Source organism: Podarcis filfolensis (genome assembly GCF_964270895.1).
Source record: "Podarcis filfolensis genome assembly, chromosome: 12".
Classification (NCBI taxonomy): domain Eukaryota; kingdom Metazoa; phylum Chordata; class Lepidosauria; order Squamata; family Lacertidae; genus Podarcis; species Podarcis filfolensis.
This window is the reverse complement of record NC_139614.1, coordinates 10,302,193-10,317,906: the sequence shown is the minus strand read 5'-3', so window position 1 is coordinate 10,317,906 and position 15,714 is coordinate 10,302,193. Positions and strand designations below refer to the sequence as shown.

At 45.5% G+C, this 15,714-nt stretch overlaps 1 protein-coding gene across 1 annotated transcript in view; it reads right to left on the bottom strand.

Annotated features, from left to right (window-relative positions):
• MYRIP (myosin VIIA and Rab interacting protein) overlaps positions 1–15,714 on the bottom strand; it is a 260,265-nt gene that overhangs the window by 182,551 nt on the left and 62,000 nt on the right. Inside the window, exon 2 of the mRNA XM_083577737.1 lies at positions 12,492–12,602. The gene's annotated coding sequence lies outside the window, so the exon portion shown is untranslated. The remainder of the gene's footprint in view (positions 1–12,491; positions 12,603–15,714) is intronic.

The window sequence follows — 15,714 nt, the reverse complement described above, 5'->3', positions numbered from 1 at the left end:
TATTTCTATACTTCTCTTCACCTAAGGATCACAGGGTGGTTTACAATATAGAGACACAAAAATAAATGCCATAGTAACAAACAGTAACCATCCCTCCCGCAGTTTAAAAGACCATAGATCGTTTAATTAGCCAAAGGCGTGGGAGCAGAAGAATGTTTTTGCTTGGCACCTAAGATATGTAATGAAGGAGCCAAGTGAGCCTCTCTGGGGAGAGCAGGGAGCCACCACAGAAAAGGCCCATTCTCATGTTGCCACCCTCCAGACCTTTCATGGAAGAGGCACATGACGATTATGATAGCAGATGAATACCACCCTTGATCCATAAGCTGGTGGTATCTTCCAATGGCTCAGCCATTGGCAGGAGTCTGATGTGAGTCTTGCAGGAGTCTTGCAGTCGGGATGAAAGAGCAAAGCAGGAGGCGTGTTTGAGGAGCTAGCCAGGAGTCTGTGGATCAAAGACAACTAAGAATACAGAACTCAGCAGTAAAAAGGAATATGTTTTTGCTCACGCAAGGCTCCATTGGAACATAAAGTCCAGGTACACCTCTGCCTAACTAGGAGGGGCCAATGGCTAACCTGGGTGGGCAGAGTCAGTCCAGGGCTGACCGAGAAGACTTCACTGAGAAGGCTGTTCAGTGGCTCAGCAGATGGGGCAACTGTCCACCGATCCTTCTCCTAACTGCAGAAAAATGAAGACACAAGAGCATTGCCAACAGTGGCCAGTGTCAGGCCCCCACAGAAACAGTCCAACTACTGTACATTAATTGGAAGAAGAAGAAGATTCTCTTTGTTTATCAAATGACTGTCATAGGTATTATGTATAATAGAAAGGTTGGTAATTCATGTGGAGTCTGTGCCAAACAAAATGCAAGAAGGCAGCCATGCTTACATATTCACACACCTTCACCATTTAAAAACCATAAAATGTAGGGCAGGGGTCTAGTTTTTATATGTACAGTGGAACCTCCGTTTTCAAACTTAATATGTTACAGAATACCGTTCGGCTTCCGAAAATTGTTCAAAAACCGGAGCAGTCACTTCCAGGTTTTCGGTGTTCAGGAGCTCAAACATTCCAAAATGGAGGCGTTCGGGAACCAGGGTTTGGCTGTAATAGAATGAGCAGGGAAGAGGAGAGACTGCATCCTCTTTCTTTATTCTATATTGCTTCAAACAAGGTTTATCCAACCCATTTCTAATACCGGGAATGAGGGAGGCCATAGCTTGAAGCAATGAAGCACAGCTGGGGAAAGTGGAAGAGACCAGCTAGCTTTACACCCTTTCTCTCAAACAGTTCCTTTTGTGCAAAACCAGAAAGAGGCTCCACAACTCACTTTCTATGTCATCAGGACAGACCATCCTCCACCACCATCACATCCAGCTTAGTTCTTCTGGGCAAGAATAATTATAGAATATTAGAGCTGGAAGGGGCCATAAAGGCCATCTAGTCCAACCCCCTGCGATGCAGGAATCTTTTGCCCCAATGACCCTGAGATTAGGAGTCGCATGCTCTACCAACTGAGCTGTCCCGCCATCACTGTTTGACACCTTCCTAATAAGATTTTCTGAGTGCACCTGCAGACATGGGAGAAAGCTGCAAGAGTCATTTTATGCTTGCTAAACCATAGTGTAGGACCCCATGGGGAACAACTGAAAAGGAAAAACAACCTTCCACAAGAGAACATCCCAATGTCAAGGCAGCACCTTGGATTTGAAACCGAGGTGCAGAAGCAGACAATTTGGTAAATATTTAATGAAGTGCTCTGTTCCTAGATGCTACCAGAAGCATAAATCTTCCCCAGCCGCAGACCCCGAGCCTTCCTCTGAACTGTCAAATGGGATAATGTGCCGGCACAGCATTCGTGTAAGAGAACAAGCAAGGGCAAGCTAATCAGCAGAAAGTGCAGTAATGTCTAGAGCGCTCGTGTGCTGCGGAGACTGGCTCCCCAGAGCTCTTCTTCACAGGCAGCTTGTGGCTTTAGCCACTGCCAGTTCTGAAAATATGCCACACTTCTTCCCAATCTCCAAACAATATGACAGCTGCCAATGTCAGCCATGCGCCTTTCCCCATTTCCCCAAACACCGAGCTGAATCACAGACTTATCCCTGCCTTTGATTTCAAAAAGGCTCGCAAGCCGCCTTTTGTCTGTTCTCTCTGGAGGGAAGGAAAACGTTGCGTTTGGGCAAAGGCAGGTTTCCAAAAACTGCTACCCTTTTCTTCCAGCTGGGAAAAAAAAAATATTCTTCCACTTGCAAGGATGCATCTTCTTATTTGCTTCACTGACGCCCCACTTTCCCCCCCAACGAGGAAACATTGTGAGACACATCATGCTCCACCCACCCCCCACCAAAAAAAATTCATCTCCACAACAACCCTGTGAGGTAGGTTAGTCTAAAAAAAACCAACTGTCTGGCTCAAATGCACCTGTTAAGTCTCTTGGCTGAGTGGGGATTTAAAACTGGGCTTCCTCCTCTGTCCTAGCCAAGCACTCTGAACCACTAAAACACACTCCTGACCATGTGCACAGCCTGGAGAAAGGTCAGTGGAAGTAAAGTTATTCCAGTGCCTCTCTTAAACATAGTGAACACAGCTTGAGGCAAACAGGGATTTCTGCTTTTCATCTATGAGGCAGAATACTTTTTAAAAACAAACTTTTCTTTATTTCCTTTCCGAAGGACATAGTACAAAGAGCGAATGTGAACACAAAATATACCTTGACAGTAGGGTTACAGTACTTGGTATTGTGTTGTTTAGTTCTCATTCAAATCAGAAGACTTCCTTTGCCTCCAGAGCAGAAAAAGGAAGTTCTGTGGAGTTGTGCATGCACAATGGAACTGCTAAATGGCCACAGGTTGCATATAGAAGCAACGTCACGCTAGGCTGTGGGTGCCCCATTTGTTAAAAGCTCTGAGCACATAACAGTTAAGTTTTCTGTCAAAGGGAAGCTCAGTTATTTTCTGTCTGCTCCGATGAGGCCCATAAACTCTCACAGACTAGGGGGCAATACTAATTGGGCTTTGCTTAAATGGCAAATCCCTTTTCAACTTGTCTGATTTTATAAATGTCACATTTTTATATGTGTGACCTTTACTGACTTTTCTCTCAGACTTGGAAGGAGAGAGAGAGAGAGAGAGAGAGAGAAGTTCAAAGATGGGAAGGGGAGATCTCTTTGATAATAACAGGGAGATGCATTTATTTCATCATCAACAACAACATTGTTTACTTGACATTCATAGTCCACCCATTAACCATGCCATCTGGGTGGTACACAGCTGTGTGGTTTTATTTTTTAAATCAAATATAAACAAAGAAATCAAAACAATAAAATCAATGCAACTATGCACACAAAGCCAATGCACGCATCATAAAATCATGCTAAAATGGCATTAAAAACCCGTAAAGACAATATATTCTGAATATTATTTTATTATTCAGGTAGAGATAGGCTCACAAATAATGTCTGCTCTTTCCACTGTATCTTTTACATGTCAACCCCAAAGAATTAATTGGGGGGGGCAGAGGAAGACAAAGAGGAAGACTCCTCCCCATCCCTCCTTACCTTCCTTTCCCCTTCTCCAACAATTTCTCACCTAATCCACTAATTCGGAAGTCAAAGCAGTTTTCTGCCACCTATCACTTGCTAAATGTCCTGTGCTGGCCAAGGGTACAAACCAACATGGAAGGACAAAATTCCCAGGGAACTCCAACAGAAAGACACACAAGTTGCTAAATTGCTAAATTTTTATTGCAGTTTACCAAATAGGAATGAAAAATGTGCAGGTACAGCAAGGCCTATCAAGCACAGAGAGGGGGCTAGATTTTACAAATATATATGAATTGAGAGCGGAGGAGGAGGGCTAGCTTTGGCCTCATCCACTGCCAGCACTGCCCCCCCCCATGTGATCCTTGAACACTTTCACCCGCAGAAACACAGCCTTTGATATCAATTTTTTCCCCCACTTCTGATTTAAGGAACTGAGTAATCCTGTCAATTTTAAAAAAGCACTGAATATTGCAGGCTTGTATATCACTTAATTCCACTTAGCAAAGGAGCTTTTGATCTGCTTAACCAAAGGGAAAATAACAGCTTAAGGACTCATTGACCGAAAGAGATGGCGTGCTGATTGTTCCAGAGAGCTACATTTTATTTTAATTTGGAAATAAAGCAGCTAGATAGCTAAGAACCCAAGTCTATTACAGCCCACTCTTCATCTATTGCATAGAGGGAGGGCAGGAGGGGGAGAGGTCTGGGGGGCAAGAGGATGTTCCCTTCTTCCCAGCTATGGAGCAAGGAAGGCCAAATGAAGCAAACCTTGTCACCATTTCCTATCGCGCTGGTCTCTCGCATCCCACTGAATGAGCTTGCCTAGAGCAACTCAGGCAAAGGTTTGTCTTTTTTTCCCAGTTGTGGCTTCCATCTTGTCCAATGCTCTTTCCTGCCAGGATGTTTTCAGTGGCTCCCGGCTGGTTGCCTGGGAAAGTATGAAGGCAAGGAAAAGTTTATTACCATCCTTTTTTATTTCAGTTTTTACAGAGAACCCAGCCTCTTGGATAATACCGTTGTCCCGAGTGAATCTCCCACTTCCTCATTCATCATCATCATCATCATCATCACCTCCTCTACGGGTGCTGCTACGTGCCCTCTGTTTTTGAGCTCTTCGCTCCCCTTTTTTCTTTCTTTTTTTAATTTGCTCAACACATAACAAAAAGGACAAAACAAACCATAGTGAGAATACCATCAGTCGCGCCTTACATAGAGAATTAACATAAATTTCATAATCCGTAAACTGTAATGGTCTCTTCTTTTTAAACCCGACTTCCAATCTACTCCATAAATCACATTACCATTCTTTGCTGCCAATACATGTTATTACTTTCATCTCAAATCACTTCAAAATTTGTTAAATCGTATAACTTGTGAATGATATTGCTGGAATTATTCAAATTAATGGATATTAAGCCATTATTATTGATTTTCAAATATATTTTAAATATTTCCCATTTTGACATGAATTCTTTCCTTGGTTTGTTCTTTAATTTTTCGGATAGGCTATCTAATTCAGCATAATCAATCATTTTTTTGCACCCGCTCTTGTCTTGAGGGAACTTTTTCACATTTCTACATTGTAGCTCATCCGTCACTTCTATGGGTGCTGCTACGTGCACTCTGTCTTTGAGCTCTTTACTCTCCTACTTTTAAGGCTCGCCAGGTTCTGGGAGATGGAGGGTCTGGAATGCTTTCGAATGACAACGTGTCAGCCAGGTGTTGCTCTGGCTCTCCCATGATTGCCCAACTTTCCCCCTCATCTGCCTCTGAGCTGCCACCTCCCTTAAACCCCTGTTGTAAATCTATACTGTCTTCCTCTTCCTCCTCCCTAGAAGGATCAGGATGGGGAGGTGGTCTCTATCATTCCTCCTTTGCCCAGCCCCTGACATTTCCAGGAAGACTTAAGGCAGTCTGGAATCCTGAGCATGAAATTTTCACACTAAACTGTCCTGTTATGAGTTCCACTTGTCCATTATTCATTAAGCTGCTTTACCCAGAAGGTTCTCAACAGTTTGTCCAAGTATATTGCAAGTTAAAATACATGAAATGTTGGAGAAGGTTGAGTATTTATCCTGGAACAGGAGTCCATTTTAGGCATTTGTAGATGAGCATCCTCCAAGCACTGAGACCCAACAATTTTGAACCCCTGTTCCATGACAGTGGGAAGCTGAATGCAAAAAACAGACAACAATGGACTGTCAACTGTGAAGGGTAAATCCAAATTAACCACATTTTTGTTTTAGCTATAAGATCAAGTCTAAACATTCTGCTTCTGGTTAGCGAGGAGCCATTGTGGCAGCTGCTGAGTTCTGAATGCTAATTCTGGAATCCAGGAGCTTATAAGAAAAGGTTAAATGTATTTAAGAGCTCAGGAACAGAAATTGGATCAGTACAGAAGAACGGCTTGCCATCCGTCCACTGGGATAAATGGAACATATGATTCTCCCTCTAGATCGTCTTTGTTATGTTGGATTTGATCTAATTATTTGAACCAGTGGTTTCAGAGCCTGTGGTTAGTTAAATAATAAACGTTTCAAAATAGCGCCATCCAGTTAAATCAATCTACACGGGGCGAATCATTCTCATCTGCCATCAGCAATCAATATGAAGGTCTTTGGCTTAATTAGAGCATTACAAAGAGAGGTTAGTAGATATTCTTTTATATCAAAATGAGACTTCAGTGAACAGACTAAGCAGTACAGACATCTTGTTAAACAAAAAATAAAAGACAGACTTGCATTTTTGCCTACATAGTTTGTAAATGGAATTTGTGTGGGCCAAACACCTTGTGAAAAAAATTCTTCATCACCGAGTGCATAGTTAAACTATGGAATCCATTCCCACAAAAGGCAATGATGACCAGCAACTTAAAGTGATGGCTTTATAAGAATATAACACATATTTATGGAAGTTAAGGCTAGGAGGGGCTACTAGCTACAATGGCTATACTCTGCTCTATGGTGGGAGGCAATATGCTTCTGAATACAGTGGTACCTCTGGTTATGAACTTACCGTACTTTGTTCCAGAGGTCCGTTCTTAACCAACAACTGTACGCACATAGAGTCCAGCCAGAAAAATCCAAGGGTCCTCAGTTTTGCAGTCTTCAGATTGTCAGTCAGCACCTATGAACATTAGACCTAAGTACAGCTTTCCCCAGGTGTGGCCTCTGTGTTTTTATCTGTGAGACAGGTTTTGTTTGAAAAGAGACTGCTAAAGTGGTCAACACAGTCTCTTTACTAAGTTAATAGCTCAAGGCAAGTCTGTTAACTGTCTCTTTGCAGGTCTAAAGCGTTCTAGTGACTAGTTGACACAGAAGGTACTAGCTGGAGATGCTTCCATTGTCGTGTACATATATAAAAATAAAATTTGATGATATACAGTGTCCAGAATCTTTATATTCAAAACAACTTTACTTTCATAAACACATAACTGAGAAGAACATAGGGTATCTACAATCTCATGCTTATTCACTTTGTTCGTTATAGAGAGCACAGGTTTCTCCCTATTAACATTTAGGGATCTTCCTCCCTCTGCTTCACCCCAAACTGACCACGCCAACACACACTGCCTCAGCGGCATCCAGAGAAACCTCTCTCAGTAGCCATTCTCTCACACTCTCTCTCACTCTCTCACCCTCACACACACACACATGAGCAGAAAGTAGTTAAAAACGACAGTTGCTTGAATAACAGTCACAACAGAATGGAATGCCTTTCTCATGTGACTCACAGTCAGCCAATCACATGAGATAGCTACTACCAAAGGAAAAACCCCATGCCAAAAATACACAGCAATTCAGCATAAGCACACTTTCCCATTTCAGGAAATTAAACCATTATCCTTAACATCTAGAAAGTGGTCTATAGGGACCAGGCCTTCCCTGGCTGGTGGTGATATCATTAGTGAGGGTAAAAGAACTGTTATAGGTTTGGGGGGAGAATAAGGAGAGATCCATCTTGGGCAGGCTGGCTGAAGACTGGCTTGGAGAGGTGCCTTGGGCTCCAGGGCTGCACTGCTGTGAATGTAGCAAAGCAACATCTTCCAACTGCAAAAATCCAGTCCTAGGCACCAGAAGCACATGAACCGCACACAAGGAGGACTTGCCTGGAGGGGCAGCTTATATATTACATGCTAGACTGAAAGTCCCTGATTTGAATCCCAGGGTATATCCTACACTAGGAAAGTTTTTTGAGGGGTCATGCACAGCTGAGGAGGGATGCGGGTGGCGCTGTGGGTTAAACCACAGAGCCTAGGACTTGTCAATCAGAAGGTCGGCAGTTCAAATCCCCGCGACAGGGTGAGCTCCCGTTGCTCGGTCCCAGCTCCTGCCAACCTTGCAGTTCGAAAGCACGTCAAAGTGCAAGTAGATAAATAGGTACCGCTCCGGCGGGAAGGTAAACGGCATTTCCGTGCGCTGCTCTGGTTTTGCCAGAAGCGTCTTAGTCATGCTGGCCACAAGACCCGGAAGCTGTACGCCGGCTCCCTCAGCCAATAAAGCGAGATGAGCGCTGCAACCCCAGAGTCGGCCACGACTGGACCTAATGGTCAGGGGTCCCTTTACCTTTTTACACGGCTGAGGCAAGCAGGAAGAAGTACAGACACAAACAGAAGTCAAGAGGAGGGAAATGCTTTCACTAAAGCTTGAATGAATTTGAAGGTTGAACGAATCTCAGTTCTGAAGCTTGAATGAAATTGCTCCACTGACTAGGGTCTGGCCATTGTTTGAAGGAGTTACAGTGTAAGTGTTTTCCTTCCTTGTGTGGGCCAAGCCCCAGACATAAGTCCACCCCTTTCCAGCCATTCTGATGGTGTGAATGAGGCATTTCACTCAGAAGCAGCCAGTGTGGTAGAGCCCTGCCATGCCACTACTCTCCTGACAGTGGCAGCGATGCTGCTGTCAGAGAGGAGCTCTCTGCCACAATGGCCACAGCTTAGTTCCACCTGTGTACCTGTTATGGTGGCAGTGTATCTGGTGTTCTTCTGGCACTGAGAGAGGGATTCCGTCCCTCAGCTGGTGGGTGATGAGTGCAGGATTACGCCCTGAGGCATTTGTGATTCCTTGATCACTGTGTTCCTTTTGAGTTCACTCCTTTTGAGACCACAGCGCCACCTGCATCCCATTGCTCTGTCCCAGCTCCTGCCAACCTAGCAGTTCGAAAGAACACCAGTGGAAGTAGATAAATAGGTACCACTGTGGCAGGAAGGTGTACAGCGTTTCCGTGTGCTCTGTTTTCCGTCACGGTTTCCCATTGCGCCAGAAGCGGTTTAGTCATGCTGGCCACATGACCTGGAAAGCTGTCTGCGGACAAACGCCGGCTCCCTTAGCCTGAAAGTGAGATGAGTGCCACAACTCCACACTCGCCTTTGACTGGGCTTAACCATCTAGGGGTCCTTTACTTTTACCTTTACTTGCTCCTTTTGAATGGGAGGGAAAAACTCCAGCCCATTAGCCCTCCAGATGTCCATCATTCAGGCAGACTGCAAAGCAGCAATACTTTTATATCATTCCTACCTAAAGTCATGCAAACTTTGTCAAATCCCAATACCATATTATTACTTCAGATAATGGGTCTTTCTCCAGTTACACAATTATTTCCCCTGTCTATCTGGCTGTCTTTTTATTTTTGAGGTTTTAACACTGATTAAAGACAAAGGTGTGTGTCACTGCTAATTTTAACTTTAAATTACTTCAAAAGAAGAGCTTTTACACTAGGGCATATTTGAAGGAAAAAGAATGTCTCTGCTCAAATAAATTATCTTTTCTTTTTATATTTTTTTCCCTTCTCAATATGATTTAATATCTTTTGAGTTTGAAATTGAGCTCTCATTTCTCTCTGTATACCCAGAGATATAACTTATTTGATCCTCAGCGATAAAACTAAAGATACTTGTAATTCTCTGAACTTTATCGCAGTTCCACTGGATTACCATTCAAAGGAGATTCTTCCCCCAACACCCCAATGGCTTTTATTTGAAAAAGAGATTGAAAACAATATTGAGTGAGAAGCAGGGCCAGCCCATGACACGTTGATGCCCAAGGTGGAACAAGAAATGGTACCCCATCCAGATGCAGACTACCCAAGGCAGCTGTGCAGGGCCGTCTTTGGCAGATGCGGTGCCGGGGTGCAAATATCCGCCGAGCGCCCCCAAATAACCATGGATGGGGGGGCGAAGCTGTCAGGAGCTCAGCCTACACTCGAGTAGGACCCTGGCAGAGACACATGCCCAACTGGCATGTTCTCTCCCTCCTGGTCGATTGTTCGGGAGCTTCAAAAGCTTTCTTCAGCCCGAATATCACAGCAACCGATGCCAACAGACACCGGCACACTTAGGGATCTGTGGAGTCTGCGCAGTTCGAGTGACAGAACTCAGCATTTTGGCTAATCTACTTTATTTACATATAAACACACACGGAGCACTGCAACATGGCTCCCTCTCTCTCTCTAGCATCAGACAGCAAAGAGAAAAAGAACAAAGGATAACAGTCCCACTTCACGGAACACAGTAACACAAACATCCTGCCTCTGTCACTTCCCACTCTGTGGAGTCAAAACATATACCGTCATGTCAAAGACAACAATCCCATGACTGCAATCACGAAGCAGGAATTCTAACAGAAGCTACACACTACCAGCCATGGGGGGGCACAACTCTCCCCCATGCCGCTGTGGGAGAGCAATCCCCGCAGAGGCTTGGGAAGGAAGCCATGTGCCTGCCAGCCATATAGTTGGCAGGGCGCAGCTTCCATCCTAAGCCTCTGCAGGGATCTCTCTCCTCCTGCGGAAGCTTGGGAGGCAAGCTGCACACCCGCCAGCCATATGGTTGGCAGGACACAGCTGGCGGGCGTGCATGGAAAGGGGAGGCCGCCGGCAAAGCCAAGCAGCTCCCCCACTTGCTGGGGCATCCCTGAGAGGCCGGCACCCTGGCACAACGCACCACTAAGCCTGATGGGAAAGACGGCTCTGCAGCTGTGTCCAGGGCAGCTGTCTGCCATCTCCATCTGGTACTCTGGCTGAGACCCTACTTGTCTGCAGACTGTCTCGCCTGAGTAGTACTTACTCTGGTATGAGTGGTACATGCTCTGGTTATCTCCTGCTTGGACTACTGCAATGCGCTCTGGGTGGGGCTACCTTTGAAGGTGACTCGGAAACTACATCTAATCCAGAACGCAGCAGCTAGACTGGTGATTGGGAGCGGCCGCCGAGACCATATAACACTGGTGCTAAAGGAGCACAATCCAAGCACAATTCAAAGTGTTGGTGCTGATCTTTAAAGCCCTAAATGGCGTTGACCCTGTACACCTAAAGGAGCATCTCAACCCCCATTGTTCAGCCTGGACATTGAAGTCAGACCCTCCAAGTGTCCCTATTTTCCAGGGACGTCCTTGATTCAGAGAAGCCATCACAGTTTCTGATTTGATCCCTGAATGTCCCACTTTTCCTTAGGATGTCCCTATTTTCATTGGAGAAATGTTGGAGGGTATAAAGTTATCTGACACCCCAGCTGTCTGAACACAATCCTGTAAGGGGAAGGTTTTTTTAATGTTTAATGTTTTATTATGTTTATATATATATTTGAAGCTGCCCAGAGTGGCTGGGGCAACCCAGTAAGATGTGTGGGGTATAAAGAGTAAAATTATCATTAGAGAATATGGCGTTCCTATTTTCATTGGAGAAATGTTGGAGGGTATGGCTCCAAGGGCCTTCTGGCAGTTCCCTCACTGCGAGAACTGAAGTCACAGGGAACCAGGCAGAGGGCCTTCTTGGTGGTGGCGCCCGCCCTGTGGAACGTCCTCCCATCAGATGCCAAGGTGGTAAAGGCAGCTGAAGGCAGCCCTGTATTGGGAAGTTTTTAATGCTTGATGTTTTATTATGTTTATATATATATATATTGGAAGCTGCCCAGAGTGGCTGGGGCAACCCAGCCAGACGGGCACGGGGTGTAAATAATAAAATTCTGGCAGTTCCCTCATTGAGAGAAGTGAGGTTACAGGGAACCAAGCAGAGGGCCTTCTCGGCAATTGTGTCATCCCTGTGGAACATCCTCCCCGCAGATGTCAAACAGATAAATAACTATATGACTTTTAGAGGTCATCTGAAGGGAAGTTTTCTAACATTTGATGTTTTCCTAACCCTTCCAGGGAGGAGGAGAAGGAAGATAGTATAGATTTACAACAGGGATTTGAGGGACGTGGCAGCTCAGAGGCAGATGAGGGGGGAAGTTGGGAAATCGCGGGAGAGCCAGAGCAACACCAGGCTGACACGTTGTCATTCGAAAGCATTCCAGACCTTCCATCTCCCAGAACCCGACGAGCCTTGAAAGTGGGTGAGCAAAGAGCTCAAAGACAGAGGGCACGTAGCAGCACCCATAGAGGAGGTGATGAGGATGACGAATGAGGACGTGGGAGAGATGGGGTGTTGGGATTCACTCGGGACAACCCCATTATCCAAGAGGCTGGGTTCTATAGCCTCTCTCTGTAAAGGTTGAAATAAAAAAGGACGGTAAGAAACTTCCCCTTGTCTTTGTACTTTCCTGGGCAACCAGCCAGGAGCCCTGGCAGCATCCTGACCCCATGTTTGATGTTTTAATTTGTTAGAAGCAGAGTGGCTGGGGCAACCCAGACATATTGGTGGCATATAAATAATACGCTGTTGTTGTCGTTGTCATCATCATCACTATCCTCTCTCCATTTCAACAGTGGGAGGAGTGCTGAAGAAGTACAATAGAATGGTTGGCAGTGATGCTGGATTCTTAAGCCAATGAGCCTAGAGATGCTCTGGCCAAGGAGATCAGAACTGGTGTCTTGTTTCTGAGCATCATGGCCAAGGATAATCCGGTTCTGCGGACTTGAAAAGTTGGCCTCCCGCAATTTAAGCTATACATGAGTTATAGCTGTAAGGTGGTCTTCCCCTCCAGATTCTTTGGCCTTTAATGCCCACCCCTACCTCCAATATGGTCAATATCCAGGATGATGAAGCACTCTCAGCCACTTCTTAAGACTGTTGAGGGGACGGGATTTATTCAGTCCATCAGCTGTGACATCCCCCATGCATGACCTGAAAAATACATAGGGCATCATGCACATCAGTATGCAGTGAATGCTACTACTACTACTACTACTACTACTACTACTACTAATTTATTATTTATACCCCACCCATCTGGCTGGGTTTCCCCAGCCACTCTTGGTGGTTTCCAACAAAACACTAAAATACAATGACCTATTAAAATTAAAAGCTTCCCTAAACAGCGCTGCCTTCAGATGTCTTCTAAAAGTCTGGTAGTTGTTTTTCTCTTTGACATCTGGTGGAAGGGCGTTCCACAGGGCGGGTGCCACTACCGAGATGGCCTTCTGCCTGGTTCCCTTAACTTGGCTTCTCGCAGCGAGGGAACCACCAGAAGGCCCTCGGCACTGGACCTCAGTGTCTGGACAGAATAATGGGGGTTGAGACGCTCCTTCAGGTATACTGAACTGATACAAACAGCTAGCATGCCCACAATCTCCATGAGAAAATCCCTAATACTCATCACAGAAATACTGACACTTTCAGTTTGTGACAGGTCAGTGCTCAGAACCAGTTTGCTGCATGCGCACATTCTGTTTTGTACAGCAAATTGAAAAATACCCCCCTGTACACACACAATGGCCACATGTCTTATCATCTTTTGCTGCCATCTGCATAAGAAATCTAGAAGAACGGTTGTTTAGGGAGATTTGGTGGGGAGGTGCAGTTGATGAACATATTACTTTATACAGTATAATAAAACCATCATCCTCCACCCGCCTAGAAGCATCAAACTGCCGTTTAAACCCAGGCTTGTTTGTGAAGGAGGTTTCTGGCAGAAGTGAGCATGGGATGCTAATGCTCTGATTTGTATTCCAGTCACAAACTGCGCTAAAATTGCCACCTACCATGAATATTCCATCAATAAAAATTCAGCCAGCATTTCTCACTCGCAAGTCAATAATCACAATAATTTATTTACTAAGGAGACCCATTGGCAATAGTTCCCAGGCGCTACATGCATATATAAAAGAAATGGGAAAACTTCAATAACCAGAAGGAATAATAAAGCCTCAGAACATCTTCTTAGTGACTGAGCTTCTGTGAACTTTTACAAAGATCATTTGGTTGGTGATTAAATAAAATCAGGGGAAATCTGCAAATGGTAGTGGTGAACAGAGGTACATTCTACAAGGTTTAATCTTGCATGGGGGGGGGAGCTAATCCAGAGGTAAATAGTGGGGAGGGAATAGCTCCAGTGCATAGCTACATGAGAGAGTGTAGGATAATCTCAAGTTTGTTTCCACCTGTAGCTAATGGGTGCAACAACTGTTCACAATAAAAACAGAATGAGAAACAGTCTAGGAACTCAGTTACATAAGTAAAAACAAACAGTGTTTTGAATGGGTTATAAACATGCAACACCAGATGGTGCTGTAGAGCAGAAAACTTTTCTACACAGTTTTACATAGGGTTTTTTCCCTCTGTTGTTATTACTATCTAATTTCTGACTTATTTATAGCATTTCCCCGCCCCCTGTGCGCAGATCCACCCCAGGCTGCCTATATCATACCATCCAATCTTGCAAAATCTACACCAAGCTCTAGTTTCAGATCTGGTTCATAGTAAAATTGGAAGAGTCCCCACCACCGCTGCCGCTCTGCCCTCAGACCCAGACCCACACTTCATCTCAGCCCTGAGAGAAATGCCATGTCTCACTTCAAATCCTTGTGGGGGAAAGACACATGCAACTATTTTGTTACATACCCGGCAACATTTCTCTGATGAAAATAGGGACATCCTATTCCATCATCATCATCACCACCACCACCATATCCTGCCCGTCTGACGAGGTAGCTTCCAACATTTATAAAAACATAATAAAACATTAAACATTTAAAAACTTCCCTATACAAGGCTGCCTTCAGTTGTCTTCTAAAGGTTGTATAGTTACTGTCGGAGCTGCCCAAGGTCCCAGCTCACAAAGGACCAATGCTGCTTTGTTGTTAAATACAAAAGTCTTTATTGAAGTTCAGTTTCACTTCCAGAGCCGCAGCGCGCAGCCCCACGTCTCAAGCTTTAGACCGCTGATGACCCTTCTGAATCTCCTCCCCCTGTACACCAATTTAAGACCCTCGCCTTGCTCCACCTTTTCCGCTGCTCCTTCCTCCTCTGGGTCCACCTGCCCGCCGGGGTCTCGCCCTTCCTAGCCTCTTCTGACGCTGATTCCCCTGAGCCTTCTCCCTCCCTCCGGCGGGCTTTAGGAGCTGGTTCCCCATCCGGGTCTCCTGCTGTCCCCCGCGCCTGTACATTTGAACTTGGCGCGCGCGCCCAGCCAGCAGTTTTCCTCCTAACCGTTTCACTGCTGCTGTCACTGCTTCCCCCTTCGGGGGGGCTAGCTGCAACTGACCTCCCCTCCATTCCCCCACTCTCCGTTGGAGGCGTGGTCAGCCCTGACTCACTCTCCCTCCCCTCCGGAGGAGACGCTGGCCCTGACACATGTGACTCTTCCCCCCCACTACGCTCTGGTGGGGAAACTGGTCCCGATCCTCCACTGCTGCTTTGGGGTTCCCCTCTGGCTCCTTGTTTCTGGTGCGTCCCCCCTGGGACCCCCCTTGCTCTGACCATCGGAGCCCCCTTCTGGGAATCTTCTGATTCGCTGGAGAAGCTCATAGAATCTCTCGGGCCACTGTCATAGTCCCCTACGCTGCCCTCGGATTCTTCCCCTTCGCTCTCCAATTCCTCTCTCCCCAGTGCTCCTGCTCCTGATTCCCTGACAGTTACTTATCTCCTTGGCTCAGGGATCGCAAATTTAATTTAAAAAAATTATACATTATAGCATATTTTTAGTTACAACAATCCTACAAATTACTTCATCAGTATGATCATTCCTTTACCCCTCAGGTGAGGTTGAGAAATAGTGGCTTATCTTAAGGCCACTAGTGCATGTTTACTTGGGGAAATGAGAGGTGGTCCCCCCCCCCAAATGTATCCCCACCCATTCAGAAAGTTGTCTGCCACCACTGGAAGCCCAAATGTGAGCAGAAGGCACTCAGCATTTCCCCCAGAAGCAGCTTCTAGCTGACTTGCTCGGGATTTGTCTATCTCTCAGCTTGCATGAATGACCCAGCTGGCAGAAAGCCCCAGGTGCGCAAATTTATCT